Consider the following 10,711-nt stretch of genomic DNA (forward strand, 5'->3'; position numbering starts at 1 on the left):
CTCACAGTAGTGAGACTGTTTTCTGATAAGAAATAATAAACACCTGAGTCTGAACATGAATTACTGACTCAAGTGCCTTCAATCCAGACCCAGAGAAACCCCCAACTGGAACCCCCACACTCCATGTTTTCTGTCTTGGGAAGGCAAGTAGGAAGAAAGGTTCCCTGCCTCTTCTTTTTTCCCAGCTAAAAGCCAAAATGGGATTTTGGCTTCCCAGTCTTTGGCAGTCAGTGTCACTGTGGAGCAGGAAAGCAGCTTTCCTAGGTCAGGACATGGGTTTGCCCTCACTGTTCAAGCTACCCTGATTTTGATTTGAGCACAGCACATTTGAGCTGATTTTTGGGGGGATATCTGCCCAAGGGAAGAAGCTGCCTAAGCTAAAGCTGAATGAGGCCTTGGTTTACACATTCAATTTAGTTCAAGGTACTTTTTAATTAATGGTGATTAAAAATTAACCGTAATTAAAATATCAGAAGCTTTTAAATAAAAAATACAATTATATTAGCACTAATAAATACAGCTGACAGATGAACAAGGAAGAATGTGAGCTGCATGGCAGACAAGGACCTCTCCAAATTCAAAATTTCTGTGATGTGATAGTAAGATGGTGGTTTGTGACTAGTGCGTACTTTCAATAAAAGATTCCCCTTTTGTTTTAAAGAATAATGCTTCTTTAAAAGGTGATTCCAGAGTCTTTCACAAAAATGTTTCTTATGAGCTGAATTAATTTTTGCTGACCTTAACAAATAGTCATCAGTCACCCAAAACATGTCCTCCAGAGAATCAAACAGCCAGCAAAACTTCACATAGCTCTAGAATTTATGTGTTTGAGGGATGCATTAGGTATTTCAAACAATTTCTGGGATGTTTTAGACCATAAAGTCTGCTTTCAACTGTCATAGATCATTGGCTCTGCTTTACAAGAAACATTGTTTAACAGGTTTATAACTTGCCTATAAAAATGTGCTCCAGGCTAAAGCTTAGTATAAAAAGGTCTCAGCTAAAGGGTAATTTTTTTCATTACAACTTTTTCCTACTTTGTTTAGCTTTTAAGATTAGAGCTGCCTCCAAAAACTCCCCTTTCACTGTAGAATTATCACCAATACTGGGGGTTGATTTATGCTCTAAACTGCAGGGAAGGGAAAAGTAACCCAGATTCAGAAAAAAACATCACAAAACCATCAGCAAATGAACACCCCAAAAATGCTGGAACTATGAGATTTTACATGGTCAAGGTTTTAGATTTTTAAGGTAATGTGCTTGGAATGGAACACATTTTTAAAAGAGCTGTGACTTAGTGTGCACTTCAGACCATGCAAAAGGACGTAAGGTAATTAATGTATTACCATTTCAGACTGGGGCATCTATGACAGAGTGCTCCATCAATGCACCTCTGCACTGTTCAAAGTTTGGGGTTCCTCAAGACCTGGAAAAGAAGCAGCTAAAGCTGTTTGGCCTGTTCCTTTCAGCCAATGCAAAGTCTCAGGGTCATCCCAGTGAGCGTGGCTTGAGCAAGCTCAGGAGTAATTTAGCATTCTCCGAAGCAGAAAACATTGAGCCTAATGAAAATCAGTGAAGTCAGGTCCAGGGCAAGCAAAGTTCAACAACCTGAGCTCATTTTTATGTTCAATTATTTGGCTCATAAAAGCCAAAGAGGTTTTAATGCCTAGGGAAGGATAGGAATTATTAATATAAAGTTATATGAAACTACCATAAAGAGACAGCACTGGGATTTGTTGGGTTTTCCCCCAACAAGGGCAGAAGGGGCATTGTTGGGAAAAGTGGCCTTATGCTTTTTCCCCAGTCTCCAACAGAGTGAGTGAAATTGCTGTGTTTTTGCTGTGTTTCTGGACAAGCTGAAGCAGTGGGTACACAGGGTGAGAACACTCCATGGAGAACTTTTGCATCAGAGACCCTGGGCAGCCCCAGCTCTGCTCTGGCTGTAGCCCCCCCATCCATGTCCATTTCCAGGAGAGCCTTCGGGGCCCTCTGTTCTTTCACTGCCTCATTGTTCTGGGCATACAGGGTGGAGTTACACTTCCTAGAAACATCAGACATATGGCTTCAGCTTTTAAGAGACCCAGAGAAACCTCTCCTATTTCCAATGGTTATGTAAATACTTCAAAGCCTGATCAGCTTCCTGCCCTGAAAGCCTCACAAGGTGTTTTATGCTTCTTTCAGGATCGTGTGCTCACAGGTGCTACAGGCACAAGCTGCTTTTCATGTCCCCTACAGCAGGATTTCCCTGATGGTCACTGCTGGCCCTGGGAGACTTGGCAGCCCATCCACACCATGGCCAGGAGCTGGGGGTGTTCAGCCTGGACAAGAAAATGCTCCAGGGAAATCTTGTGATGCCTTCAGGTACTCAGAGGGGCAACAAGGGAGCTGGAGAGGGACTTTTGAAAAGGGCAGGTGGCAGTAGAGCTAGGAGGCATGGCTGCAAACTGCAAGAGGGCAGGGTTGGGTGGGATATTAGGAAGAAATTCTTCCCTGTGTGGGTGGTGAGACACTGGCACAGGTTGTCCAGAGCAGTGGTGGATGCCCCATCCCTGGAAGTGTTCATGGCCAGTTTGGGTGGGGCAAGTGAAAGGGGGCAGTGCTGGAACTGGATGACCTTTAAGGTCCCTTCCAACCCCAACCATTCTATGAAACAACTCTGTGATCCTTTAAGAATTAACCGAAAGTGCAGAGCAGCAATATGTTTCATGCATCAGTGACAGAGTGCTCATGCCACCCCAGATCAGCAATATTATGGGGATCATTGTGTGTGGCCATGATATTTTATGAAAAATTCTATTGCCAGGATCTTTTCTCCTGAGAAGCTGAGAAGCTTCAGCTTCTCCATGTTCTGCTGCTTTGGAATGTGATCTGGAGAATTGTTTACCCAGCATGTGAATTGTTTTTACTTGATGGCCAATGACAGCCACCTGTGTCGAGGCTGTGAGCAGTCACAAGATTTTATTATTCATTCTTTTCTATTCCTTGCTAGCTTTCTGATTAAATCCTTTCTTCTATTCTTTAGTATAGTTTTAATATATAATTTTCTTTTAATATAGTGTATATCATAAAATAATAAATCAGCCTTCTGAAACATGGAGTCAAGATTCTCCTCTCTTCCCTCATCCTGGGACCCCTGAGAACACCACCACAATTGAGTACATCTTATTTTGCCCAGTATGCTGCAAAAATCTCACAATCAAATCAGAATAATACCACAAAATCCTGTGGGTGGTGTGCAAAGGAAAAAACTTAAACACTTTCTGTAGAACCAAGCTATATTAACCTGCAAAACAGCATTGGTGAGGCTCCTTTTACTTTTTATATAATCACCAAGCTTTAATTTGATAATTATTAAAATGAACATATCAACTAAAACAATGCATTTGTTATCCATGAGTTGCTAGCCACACACAAATGACAACAGTGATGCTTTCACAAGTGCTCTGTGCCACACCAGGCAGTACCTCAGGATTTACATGAGGAGGACAACTTTGGCTTTAGGTTTTGAAGAACTACAGAAATAATATTAGAAGTTGCAGGCTGCCTGAAGTAGGGAAGAAGTTGGGATTTTCAGTGGCAACCCAACTTCATTCATAAGAGTGCAATTTACTGGTGGTTAAGCCTTTTTCTGCTGAGTGAGGAGGACATAATTCTAATCCCTGGGCTGAAGTTACAGCTGAGCCAAACCAGCCCCCACCATGGGAGAGGAGCACGGATTTGATGGTCTGTCAGAGGGAGCTCTGCAGTGCCACTGCTCCCCCAGCGACAGGGCTGAGGGGATGGAGATGCCCAGACTGAAAATCCACCCTTTGTGCCTAATTCAGTTCGTAAATCTCATCAGGAAGGGGATACAAGCACAGGCTCTGTTTGTACTAACGTGAATTGAGACCCACACTAAAGAAATGACTCATAGGAGAGACTCAAGGACCTGGGAGAGATTGTAGTACTGTGTCTAATTTTGGAAACCCTTCATGATTTGTATCCTCTTTCAATGCCAATGGAAATAATGAATGGCAATAACAGGTGCACCAGGAGTCCTGGCAGTTGTGACCTTTAGGAGAGGGAACTGGGATTTACAGATGACAAAATTCACTGCAAGCACACCACACTGAGCTGCTGATTTTCAGGCTCACTAAGATTTACTGGAACACCCCAGCCCATACACCAATACTCCAGCACGCACAGGAGGGGAAATTTTACTAACAAATATCCCAGTCTGCAATTTTCACCCGGAATTCCTGAGACCTATCATGTTAACCAGTATGATGTAAACATTTTTCTTCATGGGACTCATCAGCATTACACATTGCAAATCTAATACCAAGGCTTTTTCCTTGCACACAGACATAGCAGAAATATGAACATGGTGCAGAAGTGGACCACCTGATACTAAAGTCCAGTGCAATTACAGGCTTCTGGAAAGCAAAATTAATTGAGGCACTAATGGAAGAACTTGTTTTTTGCTACTTTCCTTTTGAAGGCATTTACCTAACTCACATGTCCACATCTCTTGTAATTCTCCTTTCCTCATAAAAGTAAAAAGTAAAACCCTGGAGGCATCCCATTTGTGAGTTGAGACATCAGCTTTCAGCATGCACCTAAAGTATATTTGTGTACCTGCAGATGTACATAAAAAAGAAAACTTTCATTTAGGAATTAGTTATTACCTGCACATAGACATACAGGATGCTGATTGATTTCTGCAAGCAATATGAACAATAAGTTAGGTCTGGGCTGGATAAGCAATGCAGCACATTGAGCCAGACTTCTCTGAAGCAGTTTGAGAACTTTATCTGTCCCTATTTCATTTTAAAACTGTTGTTCTAGCTCTCCTAGCTTCATCTCTGGCCTTTCTGGGACCTGAAGACATGCTTCAAATGCTGGGAGTTTTGGGGTTTTTTTGTCCCACAAAATGCTGTGTTTGTCTTGACATGTGTGGACATGATGTGTGGGAGTATTAGTTGTGGATTTATCTGGGTCTGGATTGAAGGCACTTGAGTCAGTAATTCATGTTCAGACTCAGGTGTTTATTATTTCTTATCATAAAACAGTCTCACTACTGTGAGTTCAGCAGCTTTTCATTAGAAGGCACAAAATGGCCAACAATCTCTTGTTCCAAGGGCTTTTAAGATTAAACTATCCAATTAAGAACTGACACCTGAATTATTTTCCCTTTTAACCCAATGACTGATCCCAGAGAGCTGCAATGGGGACTTTTCTGCCCAATTACAAAATGCCAGCCAAACCCATGAAAAAGGAGGAAGAAGCAGCATGAAGAAGAAACCCAGGATAGCACCCTGTGCCCTCCATCTTGCTTCCATCCACAACATCCTAAAAATCCCAAAACCTCGATTTCTCACCCAGTGATACACCCACACTGCTCTCTATAATCTATTTCACACTTTGGTGGATTCCAGTCTGTCTTGAAGTCTGGGAAACTTTCTCCATGGATGAGGGTCAGAGTCAGTGCTGCCCTGGGGGGTACCCAGAGCAGACAGGGAAATATTCCCTGTGGTGCCCTGGTCTTCCACAATGCTGGGAAGAAGATAGATTACAAAAGAGAAATGTCCCCTTTCTGCCTGCCCTCAAATCCTCTTTCTGGTTCCTAAATGCAGAACAGTTGGACACCTGAGCCAAGCCCTTGTGCTCTGTTCCTCTGTGTGTCCCAAGTGTGGGATGCAGTAAATGCTGGGCACTGGCTCCTGGCACCCACAGAGGTTCACTGAGAACTCTGCCTTGCTTGTCTGTACACAATGTTTCTCCAGCACCTGATAGCCCAGAGAATCCTTTATGGACTGTACTCTGTGATCCAATGGGAAGTTCTTCAAACATTTCCTGAGTAGAGAGAAACCCACTTCAATAAAAAAAATAAAAAAAGATTATTTAAGTTTCAGTAGTGCAGTGCCACAGCATAAAGTTTTTCTGCCTTCATAATATATCACTGTAATATTTCATTTACAGCAGAATTTGTTCCAGAGACCAGTGACTGAAATATGCTGTAGGCTAAGTTCATAAATTTTCAGATCTCATCCAATGAGTTTTAAGATGTTAAGTACATTAAATTTTTAATTGAAAAGTAACTCAACTGTAATGTTATAACTTGAAAAGTCCAGAAACCTTATGAAGTCCAGCTTGCATTCACTTATACTAAAAACATAATATATATACTATTTTTATACTAAAAACAGATCACTACGTATTTGTAAAAATGTCTGAATTTGCCTGCAGTTACCCTCAGACTGCTCTTTTCTTCCAATTAAGTAAATTCCCTCTCACTTTCAAATCTGAAAGAAGTCCCAGAAGAGTAGGCAGCCTCTGGGCCAGAGGCCTACCCTCTGCCTTTAGTACTTTTTGCATCAGATCCTGGAAGAGCCTTGTTGATAGATAACTTCATTTGTCACCAGAGTGGCCCATAGGCTTCTAGAACCAAAATTTTATTAACAAACATAAAAACCTCCATGATTTAATTTTCACATTCATAAGGGATATATTTTTTCATATGTTAAGGCCTTTTAAAGATCATTTGTATGTATTTTTTAAAATCCAATTTATATCACCTTGAATACTGAGTAAAATACATGTAACAATAACCTATGCTGGCTTTTAATCAGCAAAATATTTAATAAGCATGATCCTAACTTTGTCCAATAAGCCTGAAACTGTTTTAATGAATCAAATCTAGATTTAATCTGAGCCAAACTTTATTTAAGGATTTACAATAATGATAAACTTTGGGTATATAAGAAGCGGAAAAAGTTTTTGTTACCTTTAACTGATATTTGCCTGGTTTTGCTCTGTAAAAATATTCAGTATCATGGCCCCTCAGCTCTAGAATAGTAAGGAAACATTCCTGTAACAATGCTTCCAGAATGGAATGAATAATGCTCAGCATTTGATAATTCCCACTATTTAATAAACAATGGATAACTCTTAATCCTGATTTGAATGCATGACAGAAAAATCTCATGGGAGCCCCAGTCTGATGCTATTCATTAAGGAGCAGAATCTGCTCTCTTTGGAGATGGGTTTGTTCCTTGATGTGTCTCTCTGACTACAGGTGGCCAGGAGCAGTCTCTGCACTGACTGTGCTGTGCTGTTTGCACTCAGACACAAAAATAACTCTGCTCAGTCCAAGCCAGCATGCAGCTCATTTATATTTTACCTCAAATCAGCCCCACAAAAACAAAAGAAAGCTGTTCTCCCAACACATTTCACCTCCCTTTGCCTTGTTCCATGAGATCAATTGGCAAGTAGGGTTGCTACAAATACGGACCACAGCACAACCTTGTTTTCTTCCCTTCATGGTAATTCAAAAAACCAAAAAGCTATGGCCCACAAAGGCCTTATTAATTTCCTTTATTGATTGAAATGTAAGACACAAGGTGCCTCACAGCTCCTGAGCCACACAACAAAACAAGTAATGAAAAACACAGTAATGAAATAAAAGAAATTATGAAAAGTAAAGCTAGAGATCAATATACTGCTTTTCTGAAAGACTGTGCTCAGCTTTAAAAACAGAGTTGTTTGTGCTGAATGTTTGATTAGCTATAGATCACTAAAGAAGGATTCCAGACCATCTGGAGTCTATTCTGTAAGCTGATCTGGAAACCTCTAGCTCAAAAATAGTCCCTGTGTGTGAAGGCACAAACATACATACCACAACCTCATCAGCAAGTCTCTGGAATATATTTCAGATAAAAATATGCCATCTTCATCTCCTGGGAAACCTGAGATGAAAAAGAAAAGGACCCAAATACCAAAGTACTGGAAACAATTGGAGAAGCAAGGCATTGTTTCTTAAAAGAGCAACAAGAGGAAGGGTAATACCAAAAAGCCTGATGAGCAGCTTTAGCTGCTAAACATTAAAAGATGCAATTATTCAACAATGTCAGATAATCACCCAGATGATAAATATACATCTGCTGAGCTTTAGCAAGGAGCTTAAAATAAAATTTGCAATGTAGCAGAGGAACAGAAGCCTCCATTGCACTGGGAGGATACAGAAATTGGAGCATCACACAAACACTGAACAAAAGCTGTTTTAAAATAGAACTTGGAATGATGCCATAGTTAATAGCTATAAATACAGAACACGCTGGTGTATTAAACATGGTTTTAAATACAGCTTTAATCAGAACAGAAAAGAAAGGCAAGTCTTGACAAAGATTTTGGTCACCATCAGCAGGGTGAAGAAAACGGAAATAATTCTAGACAGTGACTAGTGAAATACTTTTATTTTTATATTTAAATCAGGTTGAGTCAGACTAAAAGGCTTTCTCCCGGTTTCTATACCAAGAATAGAACAATTAGCAGGTGTGTCTTGGAAGGAGAAGCCAGTCTGTGTACAACACTGGAATTACAGTCAAGTGGTGCAGCATCTCCAAGGGCAAACAGCAAATAATATTCTGGAGGTGGGAGAAGAAAGAGGTCCTTACCAAGCAGTTGACAATCAGCCTGCATAAGAGATCTTTGCCCCTAAGAATCAGGGGAAACCTTTCCAGAGTGAATTTCCTGGAATTTAATAAAGATGGTATCCTGGAAATCTAAAGAATAGGACTGGAATCAGAATTTCGTTCACTTTTACATCCGGAAGGGTTTCCAGAAAGAAAATTAATTAAAAAGAAAAGCTATAAAATATGAACTGCCTGAGTATTTAAAAAAACCAAGATGCAGTCTGGAAGTCATGAATGTGTCTCCAACCTGGCCATGAGTGAGCAAGACAGTCAGGCAGGGTCTTACCAGAGGGAGTTCCAGGCAAACTTCTCAGCCTCTCCTTCCCATCCAGCACAGCCTGTGCTCACAGCAGAGCATCCAGATGTGGGGATGTATTTTCCCATTGTGACAGGGACTCTGCACCTGGTGACAAAGAGTATGCCAAGCATGAAACACATTTCCCTATAAGCCAGGTATGTTGTGAAGTACAAATGTGGTATTTGGAGCTCTTCAAGAACTGGGACAACTGCTTATAGTGAAATCTCAACAAAAATGTCAGGAAAACAAAAGGAAACCTATAGGAAAAAAGGGAGTATTAAGTCATTGCCTTCTTGACTCACTTTCAAATCTTGGGAGAAATGGTTTGATGAGTTTAGAATTTATGCATCTATTATTACCATTTTAGCAAGCTAAATTGATGTAATCATATGGCTTAAAGATAAAGTAACAATGGCAAAACCTGCTAAGAAAGCAAATAGAAAATACCTGAACATTTATCTCAGAGTGATCCCAGACATTTTCTCCAGACATATCTTTTTTTTCTATAAATATTTTTTATAGATTTCCTGTGCTTACAATGGATCTGCATTTGAAAAACCTCAGCCTCTGCAAATACATATTCTACTCCAAAAGAAAGAAAAATGGAGACCACAGCTCATCACCCAAGTAACAGAAATGTGAAATGTAGATGTAAAAGTGTGTGAGATAAACAATACTTGTTTACCCTTGTCTCTCTAGTTTGTTTTCTCATTATGTAGAGAGCTTTTTGGATAATTGGTTAGCTGAGAAAGGACATTTCGATGTGATACCGATGGATAAGGATAGGGGAAACAAGCTGGGAATTATGTAGCCGGTGTCCAATCACTGACAAAGGTCACAGTGACCTTCCCTGAAACGGGAAGACGGGGGAGAAAATCGCTTGCCAGAAAATGTAGTTATTCTAGATAGAGAAGCTAGAAGAATGCAAACATAGAAACAAAATAATCATTAGAGCATAGAAGTAGGTGTGGTTGATCTAAGTGTGCTTTAACCAATAATGAGCTCAGCTTTTGCAATATGTATAAGCTTCATTAACACCAATATAAATACGTGTGAGTTTTCAATAAACTTTGGGATTTGTCATCCACGCATAGTGTGTGCTGCAATTCCTCCGCCGATCTCGACATCATTATACAAATCACAAACAAGCAAAGACACCGTGACAAAACCAGCAACTGAGAACTATTTCCAAACACTCCATGCTCAGGAACAGTCAATCATTTGACAGAGATCAGGCACAGGATATTTACTTTTTATTCCTAAGAGATGAAACTGAGCTTCTGCCTAAAACTGTCTGTGCTTAGGAAGCTGAGTGAAAAGATCCCTGCTTTAAAATGATGAATGAAATTTACTGCTGCCACTTGTGCATTTAAATACTTAAAATCATCCATTAAGGTATATTTGAGCACACAAAAATGTCCTTCATTAGGTTCTATGAAATCTTATCTGTTTGCACATGCATCTCTGTGGCTTCTGCAGCCCTGACATGCACTGGAAGGGGCAGCAACACTCCCATGATCTGAGACCACACTCTCTTTCTCTGTGATAAAAATAATGGACAGGCAGCCAGAAATGCAGATATTATCCTCCCATAGCTTCCAGTGATGGAAACCACAATTACAAAGCTCTGGGAACATCCTCACAGCTCAGAGTGTCTTGGTGCTTGTGTGATAAACTCTGAGGTACATCAGCAATGCTGAACTGCAAGGGGCTCCAGCCTCCTCTGCAGGACAGGCTGGATGGAACTTCTTACACACAAAGGGAGAGCCTCAAATAAACCAGGTTGTTTTGAGTCTGAGCATTAAAAAAGAACATAGAGCTTTTTCAGGAACATGGACTTTGGAGGGGGAAGCTGCTCCTTTGGAGGGAGTGAGAAGTTGCTCACTTTGGCTGCAAACATCCTGCAAACTAAGGTGTTTTTATAAAAAATGAAATGGCAGCTGTTCTGTGCAATGAGGCC

The sequence above is a fragment of the Molothrus ater genome, chromosome 6 (genome assembly GCF_012460135.2).
Source record: "Molothrus ater isolate BHLD 08-10-18 breed brown headed cowbird chromosome 6, BPBGC_Mater_1.1, whole genome shotgun sequence".
Taxonomy (NCBI): Eukaryota; Metazoa; Chordata; class Aves; order Passeriformes; family Icteridae; genus Molothrus; species Molothrus ater.